Genomic DNA, 12,654 nt, shown 5'->3' with positions numbered 1-12,654 from the left:
CCCTCTTCTGGGACCGTCTGTCTCCCCGTCCCCTGTCTCCCGCTCCCCTGTCTTCCCCTTAGTTGGTGTGAGTGAGGGAAGTGTGTTTGTGCTTCAGCCCCCCCCTTTAGAAACGGAGCAGCGTAGCTTAGACTTCCCAGGAGGGAAAGAGGAGCTCTGTGCAGCCACAGGCGGGTGCCCGAAACGCACGGGTGGAGAAAGCGTCCGGCCTCGCCCCTGCTTTCTGAGGAAGGCGCGAAGCCGCTTAGCGGCAGCGTGGGCACCACGACCCGCCTGTAGCCAGGGCCTGGGCGTGCGCCTACGCTGCCGGTGGTGCTGGTGAGCTGCCAGCGTGCGGGCCCTGTACTCGGGGCCCGTGTCAGGACCTTGGCGGCCCCCTTTGTCCCCAGGAGCAGCCCCGCCCAGGTCCCTGTAAGCAGGGCTGCGGAGGCTCCTGTAGCCAGGCGACAGGAACGAGCGCTCCCGGGCCTTTGCCAGGGGGCAGCTTGCAGAAGCTGTGCCGCAGGGCACGGTCCCGCCTTTGGCCCGGCTTCGGGCTGGCGCCACATCCCTGGCGGCCTCGTAGCGGAGGCTCCCGGGGCACTGCAGACGGCCCTGTTGCCGTGCTGCGCTGCGGCCGGGCTCCGGCCTGTCCCTAAGTGGGCGGCGCAGGCGGGAGCCTGTGCTCCGTAGTGTTTTTTGGGGGGTGCCGAGCAGCAGGGGGCGGCCCCGTAAGCGGGGTTCTGTGCGTCCCCTGGCCTCGGCGGGCGGTTGGAGGGACCCCCTGTAATCAGGCGGGTGTCCCTGGCCCCGGTCTTTCAGAGGCGTGGGGCCAGGAGTCATGGGGCCGGGCGTGTGCCTTCCCTGTCCTCGGGGCTGGGCTCGCGACCCCTCGGGCCCCTCGGCTTTAGGCCGTGAGTCGACTGCCTGACTTTAGAGTCAGGTTCCTGTTGCCTTGGGGGAAGGTCGAGCTCCGTGGCTTCCCTGGGTGTGCACCGGCCTGTAAACAGGCTGCGGGTCTGGGAGCCTTTGTGCTCCCTTCAGCTGGCAGCCTGTGTGGGGCGCCCGCCCCGTTAGTGGGGAGCGCCCCAGAATCGGAGAGAAGGAGCCTCCGTAGGCCTTGGGGAGCAGAGCCGCCCTGTAAGTGGGGGCCAGTGCTCTGGAGTCCCGGGCACTTTTCAGTCCAGGCAGCGGCTTGAGGCCCCTGTAAGCAGGGGTGCGTCCTCTTGGCCGCTGCTTTGCGTGCCCAGCTTCATTTGCCCAGAGGGCCCCGCTCCCAGCACGGCGTGGGACTGCGCCGGACGTCGCCATGGTGAGTCAAGCTGAAGTTGGAGGCTTTTGGGCGGCTGGGGGGGCTGTGCGGCTGGTGGCATGAGGGTCTCGCTGTGGGGCTGTTGGGCGGCGCTTCCCTTTGGCAGCTGGAGCTCCTGAGGCCTGATTGTGTCCTCGTCGACATTTGCAGAAGCCGTGGGACTGCGAGACAAGAGCGAGCCGCAGGAGCGGCCTCTCCGAGGCCAAGAGTGGAACGGCGAGGCAAGAGCGAGCCGCAGGAGCGGCCTCTCCGAGGCCAAGAGTGGAACGGCGAGGCAAGAGCGAGCTTCAGCGTTGGCGGCTTCGAGCTCAGGAGTGGAGCAGCAAGGTAAGAGCAGCATCTTGGAGCTGAAGGGGGGGGAGGCTTTTGGGCAGCCGAAAGGATCTGTGGGTGGCTGGTTGGGGCTGTCCCTCGTGGGGCTGTTGGGTGGCGGGTTCCCCGCAGGCAGAGGGTCTGGAGCTTCTCAGGCCTGAGCGTGTCGTCGTTCATTGGCAGAAGCCGCGGGGCGACGAGGCAAGAGCGGCAGCGTCTTGGAGCTCGAGCGCGGGCCGGCGAGGCAAGAGCGGGCTCGGAGCCGAAGAGGGACACGAGGGGCCCTCTGGGCAAAGGGCTTTTCCGGGCCAGGGCACCTTCAGGGTGCCGCGGCCGGCTTCGCGCTGGGCGCCCTCCCTGTGCGCAGGGCTGGGTCTTTGCTGTGGTTGGCCTTTTGCCCTTGTGTGCTCCTTTGGCTGCCCGGAGAGAGGGGCAACCCTGTAAAGGAGGGTGAGTGCCCCTGTCTCCGCCCCGGCGGGGGGAAACGGAGCTCTCCCGGCCCCCAGCCCAGCTGCCCTGTAAGCAGGGCCGGGCTTTTCCCCAGCCCCGGCAGCTTTCTGCCTGCTGCCAGCCCGTGGCCAGCGTGACCCCCTGTACTCGGGGCGTGTCACGGCCGGCGTCCCTGTGCCAGGCCTGAAGCGCTTCAGCGCGTGGAGGCCCCTGTGGCCTCCTCTCAGTGCACGGGCAGGTCGGACGCTTTCCTCTCCCGCTGAGCATTAGGAATGGCTCCCTAGAGTAGGTTGGCTGCACAGAGCTTGCTCCCTCTTCTGGGACCGTCTGTCTCCCCGTCCCCTGTCTCCCGCTCCCCTGTCTTCCCCTTAGTTGGTGTGAGTGAGGGAAGTGTGTTTGTGCTTCAGCCCCCCCCTTTAGAAACGGAGCAGCGTAGCTTAGACTTCCCAGGAGGGAAAGAGGAGCTCTGTGCAGCCACAGGCGGGTGCCCGAAACGCACGGGTGGAGAAAGCGTCCGGCCTCGCCCCTGCTTTCTGAGGAAGGCGCGAAGCCGCTTAGCGGCAGCGTGGGCACCACGACCCGCCTGTAGCCAGGGCCTGGGCGTGCGCCTACGCTGCCGGTGGTGCTGGTGAGCTGCCAGCGTGCGGGCCCTGTACTCGGGGCCCGTGTCAGGACCTTGGCGGCCCCCTTTGTCCCCAGGAGCAGCCCCGCCCAGGTCCCTGTAAGCAGGGCTGCGGAGGCTCCTGTAGCCAGGCGACAGGAACGAGCGCTCCCGGGCCTTTGCCAGGGGGCAGCTTGCAGAAGCTGTGCCGCAGGGCACGGTCCCGCCTTTGGCCCGGCTTCGGGCTGGCGCCACATCCCTGGCGGCCTCGTAGCGGAGGCTCCCGGGGCACTGCAGACGGCCCTGTTGCCGTGCTGCGCTGCGGCCGGGCTCCGGCCTGTCCCTAAGTGGGCGGCGCAGGCGGGAGCCTGTGCTCCGTAGTGTTTTTTGGGGGGTGCCGAGCAGCAGGGGGCGGCCCCGTAAGCGGGGTTCTGTGCGTCCCCTGGCCTCGGCGGGCGGTTGGAGGGACCCCCTGTAATCAGGCGGGTGTCCCTGGCCCCGGTCTTTCAGAGGCATGGGGCCAGGAGTCATGGGGCCGGGCGTGTGCCTTCCCTGTCCTCGGGGCTGGGCTCGCGACCCCTCGGGCCCCTCGGCTTTAGGCCGTGAGTCGACTGCCTGACTTTAGAGTCAGGTTCCTGTTGCCTTGGGGGAAGGTCGAGCTCCGTGGCTTCCCTGGGTGTGCACCGGCCTGTAAACAGGCTGCGGGTCTGGGAGCCTTTGTGCTCCCTTCAGCTGGCAGCCTGTGTGGGGCGCCCGCCCCGTTAGTGGGGAGCGCCCCAGAATCGGAGAGAAGGAGCCTCCGTAGGCCTTGGGGAGCAGAGCCGCCCTGTAAGTGGGGGCCAGTGCTCTGGAGTCCCGGGCACTTTTCAGTCCAGGCAGCGGCTTGAGGCCCCTGTAAGCAGGGGTGCGTCCTCTTGGCCGCTGCTTTGCGTGCCCAGCTTCATTTGCCCAGAGGGCCCCGCTCCCAGCACGGCGTGGGACTGCGCCGGACGTCGCCATGGTGAGTCAAGCTGAAGTTGGAGGCTTTTGGGCGGCTGGGGGGGCTGTGCGGCTGGTGGCATGAGGGTCTCGCTGTGGGGCTGTTGGGCGGCGCTTCCCTTTGGCAGCTGGAGCTCCTGAGGCCTGATTGTGTCCTCGTCGACGTTTGCAGAAGCCGTGGGACTGCGAGACAAGAGCGAGCCGCAGGAGCGGCCTCTCCGAGGCCAAGAGTGGAACGGCGAGGCAAGAGCGAGCCGCAGGAGCGGCCTCTCCGAGGCCAAGAGTGGAACGGCGAGGCAAGAGCGAGCTTCAGCGTTGGCGGCTTCGAGCTCAGGAGTGGAGCAGCAAGGTAAGAGCAGCATCTTGGAGCTGAAGGGGGGGGAGGCTTTTGGGCAGCCGAAAGGATCTGTGGGTGGCTGGTTGGGGCTGTCCCTCGTGGGGCTGTTGGGTGGCGGGTTCCCCGCAGGCAGAGGGTCTGGAGCTTCTCAGGCCTGAGCGTGTCGTCGTTCATTGGCAGAAGCCGCGGGGCGACGAGGCAAGAGCGGCAGCGTCTTGGAGCTCGAGCGCGGGCCGGCGAGGCAAGAGCGGGCTCGGAGCCGAAGAGGGACACGAGGGGCCCTCTGGGCAAAGGGCTTTTCCGGGCCAGGGCACCTTCAGGGTGCCGCGGCCGGCTTCGCGCTGGGCGCCCTCCCTGTGCGCAGGGCTGGGTCTTTGCTGTGGTTGGCCTTTTGCCCTTGTGTGCTCCTTTGGCTGCCCGGAGAGAGGGGCAACCCTGTAAAGGAGGGTGAGTGCCCCTGTCTCCGCCCCGGCGGGGGGAAACGGAGCTCTCCCGGCCCCCAGCCCAGCTGCCCTGTAAGCAGGGCCGGGCTTTTCCCCAGCCCCGGCAGCTTTCTGCCTGCTGCCAGCCCGTGGCCAGCGTGACCCCCTGTACTCGGGGCGTGTCACGGCCGGCGTCCCTGTGCCAGGCCTGAAGCGCTTCAGCGCGTGGAGGCCCCTGTGGCCTCCTCTCAGTGCACGGGCAGGTCGGACGCTTTCCTCTCCCGCTGAGCATTAGGAATGGCTCCCTAGAGTAGGTTGGCTGCACAGAGCTTGCTCCCTCTTCTGGGACCGTCTGTCTCCCCGTCCCCTGTCTCCCGCTCCCCTGTCTTCCCCTTAGTTGGTGTGAGTGAGGGAAGTGTGTTTGTGCTTCAGCCCCCCCCTTTAGAAACGGAGCAGCGTAGCTTAGACTTCCCAGGAGGGAAAGAGGAGCTCTGTGCAGCCACAGGCGGGTGCCCGAAACGCACGGGTGGAGAAAGCGTCCGGCCTCGCCCCTGCTTTCTGAGGAAGGCGCGAAGCCGCTTAGCGGCAGCGTGGGCACCACGACCCGCCTGTAGCCAGGGCCTGGGCGTGCGCCTACGCTGCCGGTGGTGCTGGTGAGCTGCCAGCGTGCGGGCCCTGTACTCGGGGCCCGTGTCAGGACCTTGGCGGCCCCCTTTGTCCCCAGGAGCAGCCCCGCCCAGGTCCCTGTAAGCAGGGCTGCGGAGGCTCCTGTAGCCAGGCGACAGGAACGAGCGCTCCCGGGCCTTTGCCAGGGGGCAGCTTGCAGAAGCTGTGCCGCAGGGCACGGTCCCGCCTTTGGCCCGGCTTCGGGCTGGCGCCACATCCCTGGCGGCCTCGTAGCGGAGGCTCCCGGGGCACTGCAGACGGCCCTGTTGCCGTGCTGCGCTGCGGCCGGGCTCCGGCCTGTCCCTAAGTGGGCGGCGCAGGCGGGAGCCTGTGCTCCGTAGTGTTTTTTGGGGGGTGCCGAGCAGCAGGGGGCGGCCCCGTAAGCGGGGTTCTGTGCGTCCCCTGGCCTCGGCGGGCGGTTGGAGGGACCCCCTGTAATCAGGCGGGTGTCCCTGGCCCCGGTCTTTCAGAGGCGTGGGGCCAGGAGTCATGGGGCCGGGCGTGTGCCTTCCCTGTCCTCGGGGCTGGGCTCGCGACTCCTCGGGCCCCTCGGCTTTAGGCCGTGAGTCGACTGCCTGACTTTAGAGTCAGGTTCCTGTTGCCTTGGGGGAAGGTCGAGCTCCGTGGCTTCCCTGGGTGTGCACCGGCCTGTAAACAGGCTGCGGGTCTGGGAGCCTTTGTGCTCCCTTCAGCTGGCAGCCTGTGTGGGGCGCCCGCCCCGTTAGTGGGGAGCGCCCCAGAATCGGAGAGAAGGAGCCTCCGTAGGCCTTGGGGAGCAGAGCCGCCCTGTAAGTGGGGGCCAGTGCTCTGGAGTCCCGGGCACTTTTCAGTCCAGGCAGCGGCTTGAGGCCCCTGTAAGCAGGGGTGTGTCCTCTTGGCCGCTGCTTTGCGTGCCCAGCTTCATTTGCCCAGAGGGCCCCGCTCCCAGCACGGCGTGGGACTGCGCCGGACGTCGCCATGGTGAGTCAAGCTGAAGTTGGAGGCTTTTGGGCGGCTGGGGGGGCTGTGCGGCTGGTGGCATGAGGGTCTCGCTGTGGGGCTGTTGGGCGGCGCTTCCCTTTGGCAGCTGGAGCTCCTGAGGCCTGATTGTGTCCTCGTCGACGTTTGCAGAAGCCGTGGGACTGCGAGACAAGAGCGAGCCGCAGGAGCGGCCTCTCCGAGGCCAAGAGTGGAACGGCGAGGCAAGAGCGAGCCGCAGGAGCGGCCTCTCCGAGGCCAAGAGTGGAACGGCGAGGCAAGAGCGAGCTTCAGCGTTGGCGGCTTCGAGCTCAGGAGTGGAGCAGCAAGGTAAGAGCAGCATCTTGGAGCTGAAGGGGGGGGAGGCTTTTGGGCAGCCGAAAGGATCTGTGGGTGGCTGGTTGGGGCTGTCCCTCGTGGGGCTGTTGGGTGGCGGGTTCCCCGCAGGCAGAGGGTCTGGAGCTTCTCAGGCCTGAGCGTGTCGTCGTTCATTGGCAGAAGCCGCGGGGCGACGAGGCAAGAGCGGCAGCGTCTTGGAGCTCGAGCGCGGGCCGGCGAGGCAAGAGCGGGCTCGGAGCCGAAGAGGGATACGAGGGGCCCTCTGGGCAAAGGGCTTTTCCGGGCCAGGGCACCTTCAGGGTGCCGCGGCCGGCTTCGCGCTGGGCGCCCTCCCTGTGCGCAGGGCTGGGTCTTTGCTGTGGTTGGCCTTTTGCCCTTGTGTGCTCCTTTGGCTGCCCGGAGAGAGGGGCAACCCTGTAAAGGAGGGTGAGTGCCCCTGTCTCCGCCCCGGCGGGGGGAAACGGAGCTCTCCCGGCCCCCAGCCCAGCTGCCCTGTAAGCAGGGCCGGGCTTTTCCCCAGCCCCGGCAGCTTTCTGCCTGCTGCCAGCCCGTGGCCAGCGTGACCCCCTGTACTCGGGGCGTGTCACGGCCGGCGTCCCTGTGCCAGGCCTGAAGCGCTTCAGCGCGTGGAGGCCCCTGTGGCCTCCTCTCAGTGCACGGGCAGGTCGGACGCTTTCCTCTCCCGCTGAGCATTAGGAATGGCTCCCTAGAGTAGGTTGGCTGCACAGAGCTTGCTCCCTCTTCTGGGACCGTCTGTCTCCCCGTCCCCTGTCTCCCGCTCCCCTGTCTTCCCCTTAGTTGGTGTGAGTGAGGGAAGTGTGTTTGTGCTTCAGCCCCCCCCTTTAGAAACGGAGCAGCGTAGCTTAGACTTCCCAGGAGGGAAAGAGGAGCTCTGTGCAGCCACAGGCGGGTGCCCGAAACGCACGGGTGGAGAAAGCGTCCGGCCTCGCCCCTGCTTTCTGAGGAAGGCGCGAAGCCGCTTAGCGGCAGCGTGGGCACCACGACCCGCCTGTAGCCAGGGCCTGGGCGTGCGCCTACGCTGCCGGTGGTGCTGGTGAGCTGCCAGCGTGCGGGCCCTGTACTCGGGGCCCGTGTCAGGACCTTGGCGGCCCCCTTTGTCCCCAGGAGCAGCCCCGCCCAGGTCCCTGTAAGCAGGGCTGCGGAGGCTCCTGTAGCCAGGCGACAGGAACGAGCGCTCCCGGGCCTTTGCCAGGGGGCAGCTTGCAGAAGCTGTGCCGCAGGGCACGGTCCCGCCTTTGGCCCGGCTTCGGGCTGGCGCCACATCCCTGGCGGCCTCGTAGCGGAGGCTCCCGGGGCACTGCAGACGGCCCTGTTGCCGTGCTGCGCTGCGGCCGGGCTCCGGCCTGTCCCTAAGTGGGCGGCGCAGGCGGGAGCCTGTGCTCCGTAGTGTTTTTTGGGGGGTGCCGAGCAGCAGGGGGCGGCCCCGTAAGCGGGCTTCTGTGCGTCCCCTGGCCTCGGCGGGCGGTTGGAGGGACCCCCTGTAATCAGGCGGGTGTCCCTGGCCCCGGTCTTTCAGAGGCGTGGGGCCAGGAGTCATGGGGCCGGGCGTGTGCCTTCCCTGTCCTCGGGGCTGGGCTCGCGACCCCTCGGGCCCCTCGGCTTTAGGCCGTGAGTCGACTGCCTGACTTTAGAGTCAGGTTCCTGTTGCCTTGGGGGAAGGTCGAGCTCCGTGGCTTCCCTGGGTGTGCACCGGCCTGTAAACAGGCTGCGGGTCTGGGAGCCTTTGTGCTCCCTTCAGCTGGCAGCCTGTGTGGGGCGCCCGCCCCGTTAGTGGGGAGCGCCCCAGAATCGGAGAGAAGGAGCCTCCGTAGGCCTTGGGGAGCAGAGCCGCCCTGTAAGTGGGGGCCAGTGCTCTGGAGTCCCGGGCACTTTTCAGTCCAGGCAGCGGCTTGAGGCCCCTGTAAGCAGGGGTGCGTCCTCTTGGCCGCTGCTTTGCGTGCCCAGCTTCATTTGCCCAGAGGGCCCCGCTCCCAGCACGGCGTGGGACTGCGCCGGACGTCGCCATGGTGAGTCAAGCTGAAGTTGGAGGCTTTTGGGCGGCTGGGGGGGCTGTGCGGCTGGTGGCATGAGGGTCTCGCTGTGGGGCTGTTGGGCGGCGCTTCCCTTTGGCAGCTGGAGCTCCTGAGGCCTGATTGTGTCCTCGTCGACGTTTGCAGAAGCCGTGGGACTGCGAGACAAGAGCGAGCCGCAGGAGCGGCCTCTCCGAGGCCAAGAGTGGAACGGCGAGGCAAGAGCGAGCCGCAGGAGCGGCCTCTCCGAGGCCAAGAGTGGAACGGCGAGGCAAGAGCGAGCTTCAGCGTTGGCGGCTTCGAGCTCAGGAGTGGAGCAGCAAGGTAAGAGCAGCATCTTGGAGCTGAAGGGGGGGGAGGCTTTTGGGCAGCCGAAAGGATCTGTGGGTGGCTGGTTGGGGATGTCCCTCGTGGGGCTGTTGGGTGGCGGGTTCCCCGCAGGCAGAGGGTCTGGAGCTTCTCAGGCCTGAGCGTGTCGTCGTTCATTGGCAGAAGCCGCGGGGCGACGAGGCAAGAGCGGCAGCGTCTTGGAGCTCGAGCGCGGGCCGGCGAGGCAAGAGCGGGCTCGGAGCCGAAGAGGGACACGAGGGGCCCTCTGGGCAAAGGGCTTTTCCGGGCCAGGGCACCTTCAGGGTGCCGCGGCCGGCTTCGCGCTGGGCGCCCTCCCTGTGCGCAGGGCTGGGTCTTTGCTGTGGTTGGCCTTTTGCCCTTGTGTGCTCCTTTGGCTGCCCGGAGAGAGGGGCAACCCTGTAAAGGAGGGTGAGTGCCCCTGTCTCCGCCCCGGCGGGGGGAAACGGAGCTCTCCCGGCCCCCAGCCCAGCTGCCCTGTAAGCAGGGCCGGGCTTTTCCCCAGCCCCGGCAGCTTTCTGCCTGCTGCCAGCCCGTGGCCAGCGTGACCCCCTGTACTCGGGGCGTGTCACGGCCGGCGTCCCTGTGCCAGGCCTGAAGCGCTTCAGCGCGTGGAGGCCCCTGTGGCCTCCTCTCAGTGCACGGGCAGGTCGGACGCTTTCCTCTCCCGCTGAGCATTAGGAATGGCTCCCTAGAGTAGGTTGGCTGCACAGAGCTTGCTCCCTCTTCTGGGACCGTCTGTCTCCCCGTCCCCTGTCTCCCGCTCCCCTGTCTTCCCCTTAGTTGGTGTGAGTGAGGGAAGTGTGTTTGTGCTTCAGCCCCCCCCTTTAGAAACGGAGCAGCGTAGCTTAGACTTCCCAGGAGGGAAAGAGGAGCTCTGTGCAGCCACAGGCGGGTGCCCGAAACGCACGGGTGGAGAAAGCGTCCGGCCTCGCCCCTGCTTTCTGAGGAAGGCGCGAAGCCGCTTAGCGGCAGCGTGGGCACCACGACCTGCCTGTAGCCAGGGCCTGGGCGTGCGCCTACGCTGCCGGTGGTGCTGGTGAGCTGCCAGCGTGCGGGCCCTGTACTCGGGGCCCGTGTCAGGACCTTGGCGGCCCCCTTTGTCCCCAGGAGCAGCCCCGCCCAGGTCCCTGTAAGCAGGGCTGCGGAGGCTCCTGTAGCCAGGCGACAGGAACGAGCGCTCCCGGGCCTTTGCCAGGGGGCAGCTTGCAGAAGCTGTGCCGCAGGGCACGGTCCCGCCTTTGGCCCGGCTTCGGGCTGGCGCCACATCCCTGGCGGCCTCGTAGCGGAGGCTCCCGGGGCACTGCAGACGGCCCTGTTGCCGTGCTGCGCTGCGGCCGGGCTCCGGCCTGTCCCTAAGTGGGCGGCGCAGGCGGGAGCCTGTGCTCCGTAGTGTTTTTTGGGGGGTGCCGAGCAGCAGGGGGCGGCCCCGTAAGCGGGCTTCTGTGCGTCCCCTGGCCTCGGCGGGCGGTTGGAGGGACCCCCTGTAATCAGGCGGGTGTCCCTGGCCCCGGTCTTTCAGAGGCGTGGGGCCAGGAGTCATGGGGCCGGGCGTGTGCCTTCCCTGTCCTCGGGGCTGGGCTCGCGACCCCTCGGGCCCCTCGGCTTTAGGCCGTGAGTCGACTGCCTGACTTTAGAGTCAGGTTCCTGTTGCCTTGGGGGAAGGTCGAGCTCCGTGGCTTCCCTGGGTGTGCACCGGCCTGTAAACAGGCTGCGGGTCTGGGAGCCTTTGTGCTCCCTTCAGCTGGCAGCCTGTGTGGGGCGCCCGCCCCGTTAGTGGGGAGCGCCCCAGAATCGGAGAGAAGGAGCCTCCGTAGGCCTTGGGGAGCAGAGCCGCCCTGTAAGTGGGGGCCAGTGCTCTGGAGTCCCGGGCACTTTTCAGTCCAGGCAGCGGCTTGAGGCCCCTGTAAGCAGGGGTGCGTCCTCTTGGCCGCTGCTTTGCGTGCCCAGCTTCATTTGCCCAGAGGGCCCCGCTCCCAGCACGGCGTGGGACTGCGCCGGACGTCGCCATGGTGAGTCAAGCTGAAGTTGGAGGCTTTTGGGCGGCTGGGGGGGCTGTGCGGCTGGTGGCATGAGGGTCTCGCTGTGGGGCTGTTGGGCGGCGCTTCCCTTTGGCAGCTGGAGCTCCTGAGGCCTGATTGTGTCCTCGTCGACGTTTGCAGAAGCCGTGGGACTGCGAGACAAGAGCGAGCCGCAGGAGCGGCCTCTCCGAGGCCAAGAGTGGAACGGCGAGGCAAGAGCGAGCCGCAGGAGCGGCCTCTCCGAGGCCAAGAGTGGAACGGCGAGGCAAGAGCGAGCTTCAGCGTTGGCGGCTTCGAGCTCAGGAGTGGAGCAGCAAGGTAAGAGCAGCATCTTGGAGCTGAAGGGGGGGGAGGCTTTTGGGCAGCCGAAAGGATCTGTGGGTGGCTGGTTGGGGATGTCCCTCGTGGGGCTGTTGGGTGGCGGGTTCCCCGCAGGCAGAGGGTCTGGAGCTTCTCAGGCCTGAGCGTGTCGTCGTTCATTGGCAGAAGCCGCGGGGCGACGAGGCAAGAGCGGCAGCGTCTTGGAGCTCGAGCGCGGGCCGGCGAGGCAAGAGCGGGCTCGGAGCCGAAGAGGGACACGAGGGGCCCTCTGGGCAAAGGGCTTTTCCGGGCCAGGGCACCTTCAGGGTGCCGCGGCCGGCTTCGCGCTGGGCGCCCTCCCTGTGCGCAGGGCTGGGTCTTTGCTGTGGTTGGCCTTTTGCCCTTGTGTGCTCCTTTGGCTGCCCGGAGAGAGGGGCAACCCTGTAAAGGAGGGTGAGTGCCCCTGTCTCCGCCCCGGCGGGGGGAAACGGAGCTCTCCCGGCCCCCAGCCCAGCTGCCCTGTAAGCAGGGCCGGGCTTTTCCCCAGCCCCGGCAGCTTTCTGCCTGCTGCCAGCCCGTGGCCAGCGTGACCCCCTGTACTCGGGGCGTGTCACGGCCGGCGTCCCTGTGCCAGGCCTGAAGCGCTTCAGCGCGTGGAGGCCCCTGTGGCCTCCTCTCAGTGCACGGGCAGGTCGGACGCTTTCCTCTCCCGCTGAGCATTAGGAATGGCTCCCTAGAGTAGGTTGGCTGCACAGAGCTTGCTCCCTCTTCTGGGACCGTCTGTCTCCCCGTCCCCTGTCTCCCGCTCCCCTGTCTTCCCCTTAGTTGGTGTGAGTGAGGGAAGTGTGTTTGTGCTTCAGCCCCCCCCTTTAGAAACGGAGCAGCGTAGCTTAGACTTCCCAGGAGGGAAAGAGGAGCTCTGTGCAGCCACAGGCGGGTGCCCGAAACGCACGGGTGGAGAAAGCGTCCGGCCTCGCCCCTGCTTTCTGAGGAAGGCGCGAAGCCGCTTAGCGGCAGCGTGGGCACCACGACCCGCCTGTAGCCAGGGCCTGGGCGTGCGCCTACGCTGCCGGTGGTGCTGGTGAGCTGCCAGCGTGCGGGCCCTGTACTCGGGGCCCGTGTCAGGACCTTGGCGGCCCCCTTTGTCCCCAGGAGCAGCCCCGCCCAGGTCCCTGTAAGCAGGGCTGCGGAGGCTCCTGTAGCCAGGCGACAGGAACGAGCGCTCCCGGGCCTTTGCCAGGGGGCAGCTTGCAGAAGCTGTGCCGCAGGGCACGGTCCCGCCTTTGGCCCGGCTTCGGGCTGGCGCCACATCCCTGGCGGCCTCGTAGCGGAGGCTCCCGGGGCACTGCAGACGGCCCTGTTGCCGTGCTGCGCTGCGGCCGGGCTCCGGCCTGTCCCTAAGTGGGCGGCGCAGGCGGGAGCCTGTGCTCCGTAGTGTTTTTTGGGGGGTGCCGAGCAGCAGGGGGCGGCCCCGTAAGCGGGGTTCTGTGCGTCCCCTGGCCTCGGCGGGCGGTTGGAGGGACCCCCTGTAATCAGGCGGGTGTCCCTGGCCCCGGTCTTTCAGAGGCGTGGGGCCAGGAGTCATGGGGCCGGGCGTGTGCC

This window comes from Fringilla coelebs (genome assembly GCF_963513975.1).
Source record: "Fringilla coelebs genome assembly, chromosome: 2".
Classification (NCBI taxonomy): Eukaryota; Metazoa; Chordata; class Aves; order Passeriformes; family Fringillidae; genus Fringilla; species Fringilla coelebs.
Note: the sequence above shows the minus strand (reverse complement) of the source record.